Source organism: Perca flavescens, chromosome 3 (genome assembly GCF_004354835.1).
Source record: "Perca flavescens isolate YP-PL-M2 chromosome 3, PFLA_1.0, whole genome shotgun sequence".
NCBI classification, from domain to species: Eukaryota; Metazoa; Chordata; class Actinopteri; order Perciformes; family Percidae; genus Perca; species Perca flavescens.
Window position 1 is genome coordinate 31,616,868 of NC_041333.1, and position 16,835 is coordinate 31,633,702.

Sequence of the window (16,835 nt, forward strand, 5' to 3'; positions counted from 1 at the left end):
ATTGATACATTTATTTGGTTTATAAATAGGGGGTTACATATCTTTTGTATGCATAAAGAGTGAAAATACAGTACTTAAAAGGCATCAGTACCTATTTCTTACTTTCTTTATTTAAAAACTTAAAATAATTAAATAAAACACACAACAACAACAACAAATCACATTCATAACACATTCAGTATTTACTGTTTACAATTTTATTTGAACACAAGGTTCTACATGTATTGGCCTCTATAATTGCATACTGATGCGAATATAATTTGTAGAAAGTCAACAAATTAAAAATTTGTATCCGTCTAAAAGGACAAAACTACCAATTATGAACAAGATACAATTTCATTTTTTTATTATCTTCAACAAATTAAAAGGCACATCTGGATCTCATGCTGCTGTCTGTCACTTACCAAGGACTGTAAACATGGTCTAAATCCAATAAGCATAACACAGAAAAGGTTTGCAAATATGGGGTATGGTATTATAATCTCACCTAAATGTCTATAAAGCCAAATGTAGATTATATGATGTTGTGTAGAGAACACTTCTGATGGAATAATATGAGAAAATCTTTCAGTTAATCAATAACATACAATGGATTACATACATTTTTTTTTGCATTGTAGGGCTTCTTTCTACAATAATTAATTTCATAATAAGATGAAAAAGCAAGAGCTATCTATTTTACAGTAGCCCTAATTACCTATAATGCAATACAGCTAAAGGACATGCTGTGCTCTGAAGAAGAGACATGGCTGTGTTGTTTTTTTAGTCAGAAAATTTCACTCTGTTTCTGTTTCTGTTACTAACTCTCTTTCTGTATCAGCCTGACAGTATGTGCCTGTTTCCCTGTCGTTATCACTTTATCCAATGTAAAACCAAAAGCTGGCAATAACAAGTCCAGGCACGAACTCTTGGGGTGTTGAAAGTCATTCTTGGAAATGTGGTGAATCACTGAGGTAGAGGTTGCAGGTTGAAGTTCAGTGGACACCACAAAAAGTTGACACGTCATCACTGAACAACTTGAATGGACTGGAATAAATGCCATGGATTGATAATCTGCAGCATCATAGAGCATACAAGGGTGGAATTATAGCATAGCATAGAAGCTCACTCACTTAATGAATGCTATAATGTTAGCATGATTAGTCTTACTTTAATGCTTACTAACTAGAGTGTTAGCACAGAGCATTATCACTCAATAGTGTAAATGTGAATATTAGCTTTGAGTTTGCTATCATATAGTATAATGTATGTTAGAAAGGGTTAAGAAGCCTTCTACCACTCAACACTGTGTATGCTACTGTAATAGACCAAGGCTAGCATGAAGCATTATTTCCCAGAATAGTGTACACTAAAATGTTAGTTTGTAATATACTATCACATAAAGTGTTTAGTGCTAATATGATGCCAGCTATCGCTTAACATACTATGTGCCAAAAAGGTTAGCATGGAGCTGTTAAGACATGGCAAATACGAACACATAGCTATGCATAGAATATCAAATACTAGCACACTTAATATGCTAAGGATGATACAATTTTAGAATGGTGCATTTCTTGGAATAACACAAAAGGAGGGTATTTTTAATAAATATTTTATTAGCATTAAATATATTTTGTTTTACAAAGGAAAATACATGTAAATGACTATGGAAAACATTTAAGTATCTCAGTAAGTGTGTATATGAACAGTTGAGGCTTGCTCCAGTATGGCTGTCATATCCGTCTCATGTTCATGTACCATTCCCCGACGTGTCCTGACCTGGTCTAATAGGCTGGAAGAGAGAGAAAGAAAAAGCTATTTAACAGCTGTGTCAGAATGTGCAATACATAGGCCTACAGTACAGTACATGCAGCCCACCACAGTGGTAGGCCTACTGCTGAAGTTTAAATGAATAATTACTAATTAAATATTAACTGTATATATGGTATAGGTCTATTCATTAAATGTAGTAATGTGGTACTGTAATCCCTTTTACCATGGACCATGGACCATCCAATTGCAGATCATATGGACTAATTACTGCAAGCATCCTGTCTACTGAGAACTTGCTTGTCAACTGTCTTTATTAATGTCTTTTTTTCTCGGTCCATTTACTGTCCGATGTCTTCGTGGTCAGCAGAGAGGATGTTGTAATACGTCTTGTCAGCTCTGCAGAAACAAAAATCACACCGAAGAATTAATCTTGTCGTAACAGATTCAAGACTTTAAAAAGGTAAAAAAAAATTAACTCTAAAGATAAAAATATAAATCATGACAGATGACATGTCTGCCTAGAAAACTCCCACAACTCATTTAGAGGTTCTACTGATAAGCATCACAAGACTTGACAATCAAGTGAAATGACATGTATTTCCTTAGGTCTGTAAGACGTCTCTATTTCAATACCAGGCTTCTGAAGAGAACACTGGGCTTACTGTACTTCTCTCACATCACTGCTATATTTATTACAAGGAAGAAAGTGGTGTTATCATATGTTATGTTATTGTTGAACATAACATCTAGTCAGGATTCCCATGAAAAAAAAAAAAAAAAAAAAAAAAAAAAGCCATACAAAATAGAATTCAATTCTAGAATAAAAACATAATGTATGTAGTATTGTAGTTTTTTTTTTTTTTTTAAATACTGTGCATCTCATCTTGTACTTCCTTTTGCTGCTGTGGCACTTCAATTTCCCTGTGTGGGGTTTAAAAGTTTATTTTAGAGATTTGTCAATTGACCAATTGTGAAATTGTGAAAAAAAAAGAAGTAAAATTCATAAAAAAGAAATTTCCATATTGTCTCAAAGATTGTTATGGTGCTACAGGTACGTAGATGTTTTAACATCTTTTTAAACAACCCAGATATAATCAAAGTCTCAAATTGTGTAGATTTGTTGGTGGTATATCTTGTTGTGATCCAGCTGCTACGTGACATGCCCATCACCATCAAATAGATTACAGACACAGTTCCTCAAAATCTTGCCAACTCAGTTGAAAAAAGAATAAGAAACCAACTTGAAACCCCCGAATCAAATCTCTCTGTGCACGCAATAGCTGATCACATCTGCACAGCTTCCTGGTATTAAGGCTGTTGAGGCAGAAAATGATCCAAAATGTTAACCGCAGCTAACGTGCTTAAGCTCTTCTCCTTCAAACACCCCAAACAAGTATTTCTTTAGCTTCTTGGTTGACGTGGCAGCAAAGGGTTAAATGTGGATTCATCAGGGGATTTCCAGCCTGTCTTTAAACCCAACATGACCTGGAGCAGGGCAACGCTGACACTGAGGAGGAGACAGGCTCGGCCTCGGCCTCCAGTCACACCACTACCTGGGTTACTATAAGGAAGAGAAAAAGTGCACAGATTTAACTACGTGTTTTTAAGTGTGTTTTTGTGTATGTGTGACTGCTGACACATTGTTGGTGACATTAGTCTCTCTCAGATTAATAATGTGTAGTCTGGTTAATCTGCTGGTGTGATGTGGCTGTGCGCACTATTCCCAAGCTCCTTTAAACTGGCCTTAGCCGGAGTCAGAGAGACACACACACACACACACACACACACACACACACACACACACACACACACAATGTTTCAGTTTATTTATTGTCAGATGCACAACAATTACAGAAGCAGTCATTATCACTGAAAATCTTGGGTCTTAGGCTCCTCCAATCATGCTATATCGTGGTGAAAACATACTCGTTCACCCCTCCAGCACATTTAAAACTGCCCAAATTGCAGACAAAAGTTTGGCAGCTGATACACAGACAGTGATAAAAAAAAACCAACAACAACAGGAAAAACAATGAAAACACTGGATCCGCCCCAAATCGTAAATGTCCTAAAGTCGGCCAAGCTACAGTACCGAGAAGTGCCTCAGCAATTTCAGCTATGTGGCGAGTAAATACGCCTCAAGGGTACCTATGGCTTTCCGGTGGCATAGGTAACGGGCATTAACCAGCGCAGGAGGGCCCACGTGGAGCTGCGACGCCATCTTGTTACGCCAACAGACTGGAAGGAAGGGGTAGTGAACCCCTCTGCAGTGGGAAGAACTGCTAAACACACACAAACAGACATTACAGACATGCTGACAGATACTTAAAGAAGCGCACACACACACACACACACACACACACACACACACACACAAGCGCTGACCAGCTCTGATTATTGATGAGTGTGCTTCACACGCCTTTAGCTGAGCCGAGGCAGTGTGTTGAAGGGAGTGGCAGAAAAAACTGCAGAATGGTGACACGGAGAGAAACCACCCCTGCTTCCACAAAGAGATGTGTAGGCTTATTGTAGCCTTTTGTCGCCTCATTCAATGCTTTTTTCTCTCTCTTATCAATCTCTCTGATCAATATTTTAACCTTTACTTTTATCTAAACGTGCAAACACGTGCAAACATTTCCCCTGAGGCACTTTGGGCGTAACCCTGCAGCAACCCATCCAACATACCCTCCTAACATACACTTGAACTATTACACACTCCCTTTTGACTGCATCTTTCACAGTCCACCTTAACAAAAGTCCAACCTTAAAATGGACTTCAATCAATCAAGAGCTGCCTGATGGCATTTGGAATCAATGGATACCATTTTGGGATACTAAACTGAAACTGAAATCTAGACTAGTAAATATCTGAGATTTATTGGTACAGGATCTCAGTAAAGCAGGTGTCAATGCAGGTTTTACTGACTGACTTACACACCTGAAGCTGCTGGGTTAAAGGTTCCCAAAGAGTCACCACTCAATCACAGAAGAACATTTTCATTGAATCTGTCTCAAATGTTCGGAATTCAGCACATGCAAACCGCATCATCTCCATTGTGTCAGGAGTTGACGACACTTATCGGCAAATAGTCTTTTTTGCAAAAGATTCTATCAACATTGAGGCGATGAAACAGCTGTCTGTCTGTCTGTCCTCCATTTCTGCCTCGGCCATGGGGACACAGTGTACAGACAGTCTGCGATGCAGCCAAACAATGGAGAGCAAGCCTGCAGCCCCTTTTCGAGCTTACCGGCTAGACACTAACTCGCTCCAGGTTAGTGTTTGTTCACCGAACTGAACAAATAAAAAACGATTTTGAGGCAGAGAGATGGTAGAAAAAGAGAGAGAGGGGGCTGACAGAGGGGTTACATAAGATAATTGCTAAAGCAGCAGATTAGCAGTGCAGGGGGGGGGTGGGGGGGTTCAAGTTAAAATCCATATTAGTTCATTAACAACAGGACGGAAGCATCTGTGGGACTCAACACAATCCCGGTTAATACATTGAGACAGAATGAAGCATCTTTTGCAACACATCAGCAAATCATATCCAGTATTTTGTCAGTGGAATAAATGGCACTGAGGGAGGGAAAATTATTAAATATAGCTTTCAAGGCCAAGAGTAAAACCAAATATGTCTATTATGTCAAAAAGATCAAAATAAATAAAGCTTCAGCTTCACAATGACTTGAAATGACAGCTCTTTGTTGCACACAGGCGCAGCAATGCAATCTTTGAATTCAAGCGTGTCTGAATAAAAAAGAAAATTCATATAGGAATCTAGGTATGTAATAACGTAATATCTAATATTACATCATGTAAAACAAAAACCAAATAAAAATAAGTTTTTCATAAGCAGCTTTGTAGGGCCTTACAATAGCCATTAGCACAACTAATGTCCAGCACCCAGCACAATTTCCACTGCCTAAAATCTTATATCCACAAGTGCATGGAGTTTAGAATTCATTTCAATGAAGGGAAGTGTCCATGAAGTTGAGTTATCATCAAAATTCCCGCTACGCCCCATTAAAACAAAATATTAGTTATGGTGTGATGGGCCTAAGTCAAATATCGATGAATCACCCTGTCAAAGAGCTGCTCCTAAACAATATGCTGCAAATGGATCTCAGGAGAGTGATGGACCCCTGAGAGCAAACTGCAAGGTGCAAATGAGGGCGACAACATGGAAAACGAACCCTTCAATTACCACTCGGAGAAAGAAAAGAACCTCGTGGCTCACACAAAAATGGACATGTGCCCTTAAGAGTTGCCATGTGCTACTTTGCTACTATGACCAACTGAACTGTTATTCAAAGTCAGCAAGTGGGATCCTTGTTACTGTCTAGGACAAAGTGTGCTTGCCAATCATGTTGCAGGTCGACACTAAAATCAGTTGCATATTCAGAAGCACTTCACATGTGAATCATGGATGGTGGCGATGTCATCGTTGTCGTCTAGCGACAAAAGGCGCTGCAGATTATTCTCAGTGGACATCACTAGCTGCCTGGTGAGTGTGTTGTTACTGCCACCTTTACATTTGTGTTAGCATGACTGAGTGAGTTTTAACATCGCTGAGGGTTCATTGAGGTCAAGCACATAATGTACAGAGCTGTCATGGTCACGCTCTCAACATTACTCTGTGCTGCTCTCCATTAAGAAAGGTACACACACACACACACACACAGACAGCCATGCCCGCTGGAGAAACAAAGAGCTATCACACTGACAGAAGCTTCTTTACCTAACAGTATCCACTGGTGTATGAAGAGGTTAATGCTATCACAGCAGCATTAGCATTATCTCTCATAAGCTACTGCTGCTAACCAGCTGCTATTTTTTTAACAGCAGCAGTGCCACTGCCTATTAGTTTTAGTCAGCTAGTGGCTCAGGATGCCAATTAGCATTTCACCTGAAGCTGTTTTTTTCAAATCTAACTGTGCTAATCGTTATGGTACTGGATTGCTAAATAATTAGCTGTGATGCTAAAAACCTGAAAGATATGTTATTCCACTGAAGTGGGAAGTCATTTAAAATAGCATTTAGGCCATCCATTGAAAAGCAGAATAAAAGTCATTTATATGTCTTACTTGTGTGGACTCGGATCAAAATGCTTATTGTGGCCTCGTTAACATGAGACCATAATAAGTGCTTTATATGTGAGCAAACAAGTAGCATCACATTTAGGGCTGCCACCTCTTAGTCGATTAGTCGACTAATCGGTCGTTTTGGTCTTAGTCGACTAAGATTTCTTTAGTTGATTAGTCATTTTTTATGCTTATTCATGCTTAATTACTCATTTCCAAGAAACTTATGAGCACATTTATGGTAAACACAAGATTTAAAGTGGTTTTTTTTCCAGGATTAATTGTGGAGAAACTCAGTTTTACAGATGGTTAATTAACCACATTTATATTGTGGTTTTCTAGTCTTAACCACCTCTCAAAGCGCACAGCTCTGTCAATTAAATCAACTAATCGATTAGTCGACAAAATTGTAAAAGTGTTAGTCGACTAAGAATTTCTTTAGTCGAGGACAGCCCTAATCATATTAAAGGTTGGCAATAATGACTAATATTTGATGGTTAAATTTAGGCAATTGCAAAAAATAATGTAGCCCTCGTGTCAATGGTCAATACTGATACAATGAGGCCTCTGTTGCTAAAAGATGACAGTTTCCTGTAATCCATCTAGATGGCTCAGATCATCCTGCCTTAACTCTGTCACATGATCCTTAAAACAGCATTCATGCCACTACATCCCCATCCTCCAAACCCCAGAGATTTCAACAATATATAGTCAATCTGCAGTGTCTACTCAATCTACATTTAATGATGTGCAACGATGCAGCAGACAGAAAAGAGATAAACCCAGGTGAAATGCAACATACAGCAGGGTGTGAGCCAAACTGAAAAGTGTGACATGGTGAGCGTGCAGTGAACGCCTTAGCTCACTGCGCCATGGCCTTCCCCTTCTGATCGGCATTGTTCGAGGCAGGAACGTGTGGGAGATGGCCGTGCATCCCTCTCAGCTCCCGAGAGCCTAACCCGTGGACATGAAAGCACAACGTCACAAGTTAGGGTCTCAGGGACGGAGAGAGATACATCTTCACATGGACCCCTCCACCTCCTCACACAGCAGCTTTCAGCCCTCTCGGGATTTTGAAATGTTAAAAGAAAAATCCTGAACAAGAAAGCTTCCATGTACTGAACTCATCTTTAAGTCAAATGAGGACTCAGAGCGTCTGAGCATCTCTCGCATACAGAGCGAGCATGCAGCTACGCGTCCAACACACACTCCTTAATTCTATGCGTTAATTGAGCACGCTCATTGCTATCTCCGCTGCCCCAAAGCCTATGTATTCGTGAACATACAACAAGTGCAAGCCTCAGCTAGACACAACATTGGCCAGCCTCCCTCCCTCCCTCCCCCCCACCCTCTCCCAACTCTCTCTCTCTGTTTCTCCCTTGCCCCCTCCCCCACCTCAGCTGAACAATACAGCACTTTGAAAAATGCTTCCTGCCATCAGGTACAGGGCCTGCTGCTGTACAGTATGCCTAAAGATCTCCCGCCGTTGCGGGGAAAATCTAAATCAGCCGATGTTTGCTAATCACTGCGCGGATGTTCGAGGAAAAATCAAAATCAATTACAGCATCGAAATCTGAATCTAGGACCCGCACAGCATCAAACAATCCCTCTGACATGATGACTTGCATGCTCATCCGACTGTTAATAAAATCATTGAATGCATGCTCAATCATTACTAGCGCAATTCGCTATTCAGCATGGCTTCTAAAGCCTCCAGAGAGGCTGCACAGAAAAAGAACGAGCCAGATAACAAAGCTCTGCGGCTCCTTCATGCTACCATGGTGGTCTAAAGCTTAGGAAACAGATGGGGAGCTGAGAGGGAAGTGGAGAGGAAGAGTATTCGTTGGTATCGACTCACCCTCCCCTTCGGATCCAGGATGCCCCCTTGCCCGTTGTTCTTCTAGCTCGCTTCCTGCTTCGGGAGAGGAAGAAAAAGAGACAGAGAGAGAAAGAGAAAGCTCAGATTTTAACTTACAGCACGCCAACAAGATTACCGATGTTCAGAGGAAGAATTATTTTTCAAAAGCAACATAAGGAAGATGTCCGTCCGGCGAGCTGCTCAAAATCAGGCGAAATAAATGTCAAGAGAGCGACAGATGGAGACAAGAAAGAGAGGTATGAGGATGGGTGGTAGGACCGAGCCGGAATGAACCATGTGCACGCTCTCTTTCCCTCTATCTCTTCCCTCTCTTGCTCTCTTTTACACACGCACGCACACACGCACACACAGACACACACGAGAGAGAGAGAGAGAGAGAGAGAGAGAGAGAGAGAGAGAGAGAGAGAGAGAGAGAGTCGGCAAAACGATTTCTCTTCCCAGAAAACGAAACGCTGAAAGAAAGTGATACTTAAAGGTTAGATAGAACAGGTAGACAGCAAAGGAGAGAGAGAAAGAGAGAGAGCGATAGTGAGCAAGAAATATATAGAGAGAGTGAGAAAGAGAGAACGATTAAAAAATAAAAGAGCGAGCCATGGAATCAGTGCTTGCAGCCGTGGCAACAGTGCCAGTGAAGCATATACCACTATGCTGCCTCACTGAAGGGAGAGAGGGGGGTGGGGGGTGCGCGTGCACTCACGCACGCACGCACGCACGCACGCACGCACCCACACACACGGATGAATTGCATACACAAGACTGTGACACACTCATTTGCCTTTCCTCGCACCCAAGCCTCTACTTACTTTTTTACCCTAACCTGCAGGTCCAAGGCAGGTTGGTGAGGAAAAAAATGCACACGCACACACGCACGCACGCACGCACACACACGCACACACACGCACACACACACACACACACACACACACACACACACACACACACACACACACACACACACACACACACCAAGTCCAAGTTAAAGGACAAATCAAATGCGGCTGCTGATCTCTTGTCTTTCTTCCTCGCCCTTTTCCCTTGCATTGTTTTCTTTCTCTTTCAATCACATGCAGAGCTGGAAAGGAGGGAAGACAGGAAAAAAGCATAACTCCCCCTTGCTCACTCTCCTTCTCCCCAATATTAGTACTACACCTCTTCCTCTCCTTTTCTTCTCGTGTTGATCGAAATGAAAAAAGGGGGGAGAGAAATATCATCCATTAATTTGCCTCACAGCTGTAATCGCTTACAGCCAGAGGCCCACTTTTCCTCTGCATCAAACGAGAGAGAGAGAGAGAGAGAGAGAGAGAGAGAGAGAGAAAGAGAGTTGAGGATGGGAGGGAGGTAGAGAGAAATTATTCCTCCTTTTGTTGTTTTTTTCTACCTTGCCGTTGTCCGTTTTCCACCCATAAAAGAAATCCTCTGTTCTGCATGCAAAAAAACAAAAAAAATCAATTTTCCAGTTCTTGCACTCTTTTCTCTTATTCTGTGTCTCACACGAGCCAACATCATTCACACAATCCCTTTAGCAAAGTAAGGACAGTCAGAAAGAGAGAGAGAGAGAGAGAGAGAGAGAGAGAGAGAGAGAGAGAGAGAGAGAGAGAGAGAGAGAGAGAGAGAGAAAGCGTGTGAGAGAGAAGGGACCATAGAAACATTGCTACATGATGTGCTTTGGCTTATAGAGGCTACATTTAATCTCCACTGGCTCCCCCAGGCTTTGGTATGGAGAGAGAGAGAGAGAGAAAAAGAGAGTGAGAGAGAGGGAGGGAGGAAGGAGAGAAAGAGGAGAGATGATGGGGGGAGGGACAGATGGAGTAGAAAAGGAGAGCGACGACGTACAACCTGTAGGCACTAATCAGCGACGGGGCCCGGAGAGACTGGGAAGGGAAAAAAAAAAAAGAAAAATCCTTGAGACCACACTGCCCTCTTGCTTTTCTTCTGCTGCCTCCCTGACTGACTGATCGACTGACTGTGTCTGCACCCCAGCTAATCTCCAATCCTCTTTGACTGCTTTCTGGCAGACGGAGCATTGTGCCATTTTTCTATCTCTATACAGCTGCTGGAGAAAACTGTGCATCTGGATCTACAGCATGCAACCCCCCAGTAAAAAACACTGATGCCACCAAATTTAAAATCCCCCTGTTGACACACACACACACACACACACACACACACACACACACACACACACACACACACACACACACACACACACACACACACACACACACAGTCTCCTCTAATATTAGCCTGCTTTGACGGTGTAGATCCCGCAGCAGGCAGACAAAGGCTCACACACGCCTGCACACACACGTGCATACTGAGGCATGCAGACATGGTAGATAGAACACAGAAATATAAATAAGAAGAGGGATTTCAGGGCTATGAAATATGAGTAATTAGATTAATGTTAGAGCAAAACTTCACATGGCAATTGATAAACTTTGCATCCATCGGCACTCATTTACCGATCCAATTCATTCTCTTTAAGTATTCGTTATCTGCTGCTAATGGCCAGGAATCAGCCCCAGCTAGCCAAGTAGTACATCAAGAGAGACCCAGATCTGTCACGCCAGCACACGTATCCAAGAAAACAGCAGCAGGACTGCAAATAAGCCCACAGCACCGGGGCCAGGCAGAGTCTGAGAGGTAGAAAACAAACATACAGTGTGGACGCTGTGTGTGTGTGTGTGTGTGTGTGTCTGTCTGTACACTGAGCAGGGCAGGGTGACAAGGAGGACACTCGCTGGATGGCTGAGACAGTGGTGCTGTGGCCAGAGTGATTGACAGCTGTCACCTCTGATTGATGGGGCGAAGGGGACAGCTGTTGCAAAGGTCATGGAGTCATTGCCATGGCAACGGCGATGATGAAAATAAAAGGTTTTGCAAGACGAGGGTTCTACCGTAATAGAGTTTGCCTGATTTTGAATGGATTTTTGCAAGAATGGTCTTTTTCTTTCTCATTCTTTATATTTTTATTTTTTTTTGTACACAGAGACACACACACACACACACACACACACACACACACACACACACACAGTCATCGAAAAACCACACAAGGTTACATCTCACTTTAGCATAGCCCTATGTGCCATAAAATGACTTTCATATTTTCATCATTTGCCAAGTCCCCAAATCTGAACCTCCAAAAGATTAACAATTCACAAAGGTAACCAACAGGGGGCAGTCTTTTGCTCCTATACCTATTACCTCAACTGCGCACACACACACACACACACACACACACACACACACACACACACACACACACACACACACACACACACACACACACACACACACACACACACACACACACACACACACACACACACACACACACACACATCCTGGTAGACGGGGAGGTAGGTAACTGATAGGCCTCAGTATGTTTTCAGTATATACCATGTGAAGGCTTATACACACGTGCTGCTGCACTGGGATGGTGTTAGAGGCTGTAAATCCAACAGTCCAGCTTCGTTACCATACTTCTGCCAGGAGATTCACAGCAAAAATACTAGATTTTTTTGTAAAAAAGAGAGCAGAGGGAAGGAACAAGTTCTCGTTGATAGTAAACTGCCAGCCGGTGTGCGAGGACAGATGTGAGCCTCAGTAGATACTGAGATTCATTTCAGTAGGATTTCAGTTTAAATAAAACTTATTTAATTGGATGTGGAAAAATAAATCAATAAAGGATTTCAGCAGTTAATCAAATACATCTGTTAAAACAGCCAACCCAATGTCATGTTGTATTAATTCAAGAAGTTTCTGTGGGTTGCTGTAATTGTTCATTTTCAGCAGATTTCCTATGCCTCCCTGAGTGTCACAATATTTCACATGTCGGATATTTTGACAGCTGTAGCTTCCACGCAGTCTGCGTCTGCTGATTGGAAATATTATGACAAGAATTGTTCACAGTGCCAACCGATTTTGCTGCCTGTAAACTGACTGGGATGCTGCAGTCTGAGGCTCGTGTTCGGATGGCAAACTCTTTTTCCTTTTGTGTCTGATATCCTTTACAACCACTAACTGTCATCACACAAACAACAAGACTGAAGCAGCCGGACTTCTTCCACACAACCATCAGCATTAATGAGGTTATCACTGAGCGAATAATAAAATGTCACCTCAGAATGGAAAGGAACTGATGTTTCAAACACAGAGTGCGGTTAAAAGCTCTCACATGTCAGTCCTATCAACTCTGCAGCAATGCAGTGCTTCTGATCTCTACCTGCCTGCTACACACAGACCATCACTTTACTGACTTCAAAATAGACCAAAGCAGAATATACTGCTCTGCTGACAACTGACACGTGCATAAACACACATCTTATAGGTCAAAATACACACAAACATATAGAGAGATTTTAGTAATAATTGGGTATCAGCTGATCCACTTCTAATACACAGTCACTACATCATAATAATACAATGATATATAAGAAATAATTAGAGCTGAAACAATTAGTCGTTTTATCAAATAGTTGATTTTTAGAAAATCCGTTGACAACAATCGATTCATAGTTTATTGTCAAGCAAAAATACCAATTTTATCTAGTTCCAGCTTGTCAAATGTGAATTGCAGCTTTTTTTGTGTTATTAAATTGTATATCCGTTGTTATAATAAATGTTAATATAAGCTACTTGAAGACATAACTTTGGAAAACTGTGATGGGCATTCCTCACATGTGATAAACCACACGATCAATCAATTAATTGAGAAAAAATCCAGAGGATTAATCAACAATAAAAGTAATTGTTAGTTGCAGCCGTAATAATGTATACAAATTAAGAGGCATTTTAAATTGGACAAGAACAGAAATCTGAGGGAACCACTAAAAGCATCTCTTTTAAGATCATATTTTGTCATGTAAAAATGTCACATATATCACATTCGTCATTTGTATACATCACCCCACGAATATCAGCAAATACCCCAGATGCGCAAGTACACACACATGCCATGGACTGACATAAAGGCGTGGTGTCACAGACCTAAAGTAGAAACCCTCCTGCTCCATCAGCAAACAGCTTGGACTGTTATTGACCATGTGGAGCATATCTCTCTTTTTTTTGGTGTGACTCATACAGTAATAACATTGGATTGTATTGATCCAGCTGTGCAAAGCGCCATGCGTACCTCAGGGAAAGCTAGGAGGTTGTACAGTTATCTCCCAGGGTGTAATTTTCAACTATACAACCTACTACCTCAACCTGGGGGCAAGCAGACCTGGACACCAGGGCTTCATGGCTCAGGGGGTTTGGGAATAAAACAAAGGGAGAGTGCAAACATTTGAACAAGAAAAGGAAGCCAGTCATGGTATAAAAAAAACAACAACTCTGATTTACTTTGCTCTTTGTTCATGACATACGTTTAGCCCATTTAACCGAGTGCTTAGAACAAATTAAGAGATGCCCTAGTAGTGCAACTTTGCATCTTAGATACAGTCTCTATACACAAAGCAGATAAACATGTCTTACTCCGAAGCTTCTCCAAACTCTTTAACGTCACTGACCCCAAATCACACCAACGGAGCCCAACCTCCCCCCAAATGCTAATCAGATTTTCTCCCTTAAAGAAAAGGCTTGCAGTTGCTCATTTTAAACTGTTAACATGTGGGAGGTAATGACCATTTGCGAGAAAACAAACTAATTGGGCCGTTGTCTACTTCATTAACACCAGCAATTCCAAGCATATTGACTGCTGACTGAAATAGCTCTGCCTTTTCGAGTTATCTACAAAGTAACATTTGAAATACACACAAGGAAATGGTAGCTTTAATTACATTTTCCATTTTAATTGACTCCTCACTGGCCTTTTCTTAACCCCTCAAAGTCCAATTACTTTTGGAGAAGACAAGCTAAAATGGGTGGAAAGTGTCAGGGACCACTAAAAGACCCACACGCAACTTTTCTTGTCTTTGGTTATGAGATTTTTGAGACCTTTAAATTGATACTTGTTCGAACACATTTTTAAGTAGGTTTGGGGAAGGTTGGGGAAACATGTTCTAGAGCAGGGATCTTCAACGGGGGTTCCTCAGAGTCAATGCAGGGGGGAATTCCAATTATTGTTAATTTTTGAAAGTGTTTTTCAAAAATTAAAAAGTCTTAACATGAATCCAACATATTATTAGCAAGTATAAATCTCAAGTGATGATAGGCTTACTGGCCTAAAGGTGAGTTATTTCCTTAGGTAGCAATCCACAGACACAGTTCATCCTAAGCATTCACTGTGCCACATGTATGTTTAACATTATAACATGATTTATAAAATCATGCCAACAATTATTATTTTAATAGCTTAACATATGGAAAAAAAAGGTATTTATAAAGGTTTTAGGCTGCCCTACACGTTATTATAAGCCCAGTTAATTATGCAACTTTATTTTCTACAATATATGTAGTAGGGGGTCCCTGATCCGTCTCTCTTTCAGTTAAGAGGTCCTTAGCTTAAAAAAACTTTGAAGACCCCTGTTCTAGAGGATTCTTTGAATGAGAAGCCTAAAGATGCAGTTTGATCCCAGGTCAGAGGAAGCTTTCTTGGTGATGACTATTTCCCTTGAGCAGAATAAAGCAGTGCTGCTGGTATTGGTGACGGGGGAAACGGTTAATAAAGTTGGTGAGAGCTGGTGAGCAGCCCACGCTGTATTTTGCTGATGCTTCTCGGGACGTTGGAGCTGCACAGACGCAGACCTGTAGATACAAGCTTGTGGTGTCAGTTAACACAAGTTCGGATCTACGGGTTTGGGGCCGTGAGCAGATGACTTCATACATCCTTGAGCATGACGAGACAGAAAAACATCAGCCTCTTTAATCAGCAGAACCTTTTAATCTAAAAGTACCTGTCTATCAGGAATCATTTCTAAAGGCAGTGAATAAGTGGAAGGTTAGATTCTATGGATTTAAAGCTTAATAAACAAACGTTAACACCACTTATCGCTGAAAATTTGATGCAATTAATTTGCCTAATATTCAATAAAAATGATGGAAGTCTCCTATTCTACCTAAAGTCTTCCATTCTACCTATAATTTTAAAAAGTTTACAATTGATCTCAAATGAAATTACAGATGTTCAACATTTGGCATTTAAGTGTAATAACTAAAATAGAAAAATAAACAAAAAATAAACCAAACATAAAGAAATATTTCCCCCCACAATTATAACATGTTATTCACAATATAACATGGTATCACACAGTTTCCAAAACTCCAGTAGCTCAACCCCTGATCCCACAATGCACTGCATAATTTCTAACAGAACACATGTTGAACTTCATATTGTACTTTATTATTAGCTTATAGGTTATTATTATGCCAACACTTGTATATAAATCTGTTTCTCACTGCGAAAGAGGCATTTAAGTGATTGATAGGTGGAAGAATTCAATTGGTATTTTAGGACGCATGTGGCTGAACTCAAATGAGACATAAGTAATAAAAAGAGTAAAATTGCTCTCATGAAACACTGTGAAGGGGTTTTGCTTTATTAATGCCTGTGGATATTTAACATAACTTTGTGATGACATAAAGACGACTGCCCGTACAGTAAACACGGCATGAATAATGTGAACCGTCTTAAAATAATTTAGAAAAAAAACACAAAACAATGTAGTTATTTAAAACCTTTACAACTACATTCCCAGATTCTTAATTAAATCCGTGAATTAAAATAATGACAAAACGTAGTGATATTATGCAGCTAATAACAGCAAGAAAAATATATATTTAATTGCAAAGACAAACCAATTACACTTTAAGAGTGTTTTCTTGGAATCTTTAAAGGACTAATAAAGTCATTTTACAAATTCTGTGATATTAAAACAATCACAATCACTCACTTTGCATTACAGGCTTTTCACTGAAAGTCAAATTTTAAATTTTAATGTGTGTTTCGGCACATTCCTGTCTAATGTGAATAGAGTTGTCGCTCTGCAGCACAAGCAACAAAGTAAAACCTGTAAATCTCAGAGATTAAAAAGAGAGTGAGTGGTCCAATTTCAACTTTCAGACTCCATCTGAAGTTCTCTTTCTCCTTCTCTTCCCCCTGCCTGAATTTAAATGAGATGTCTGACTTTGAAGCTGTTGCCAAGTTGCTTAAAGTATGTCAGTGGGGCTCTGCCAGCGAGCT

General features: G+C 40.6%; 1 long non-coding RNA gene across 10 annotated transcripts in view; it reads right to left on the reverse strand.

Moving 5' to 3' along the window:
- Positions 1 to 250: 250 nt before the first annotated feature.
- The window catches only part of LOC114549958 (uncharacterized), a 105,612-nt gene continuing 89,027 nt past the window's right edge, over positions 251 to 16,835 (reverse strand). For 4 of the 10 annotated variants that reach the window (XR_003691627.1, XR_003691632.1, XR_003691631.1 and 1 more), the window contains 2 exons: positions 8,690 to 8,743; positions 1,576 to 7,785 (listed from right to left, as the gene is read on the reverse strand). This is a non-coding gene — a long non-coding RNA (uncharacterized LOC114549958). Of the gene's footprint in view, positions 7,786 to 8,689; positions 8,747 to 10,088; positions 10,857 to 16,835 lie in introns of those variants that run through there. The other 6 variants (XR_003691635.1, XR_003691637.1, XR_003691638.1 and 3 more) reach the window with 6 other exon arrangements.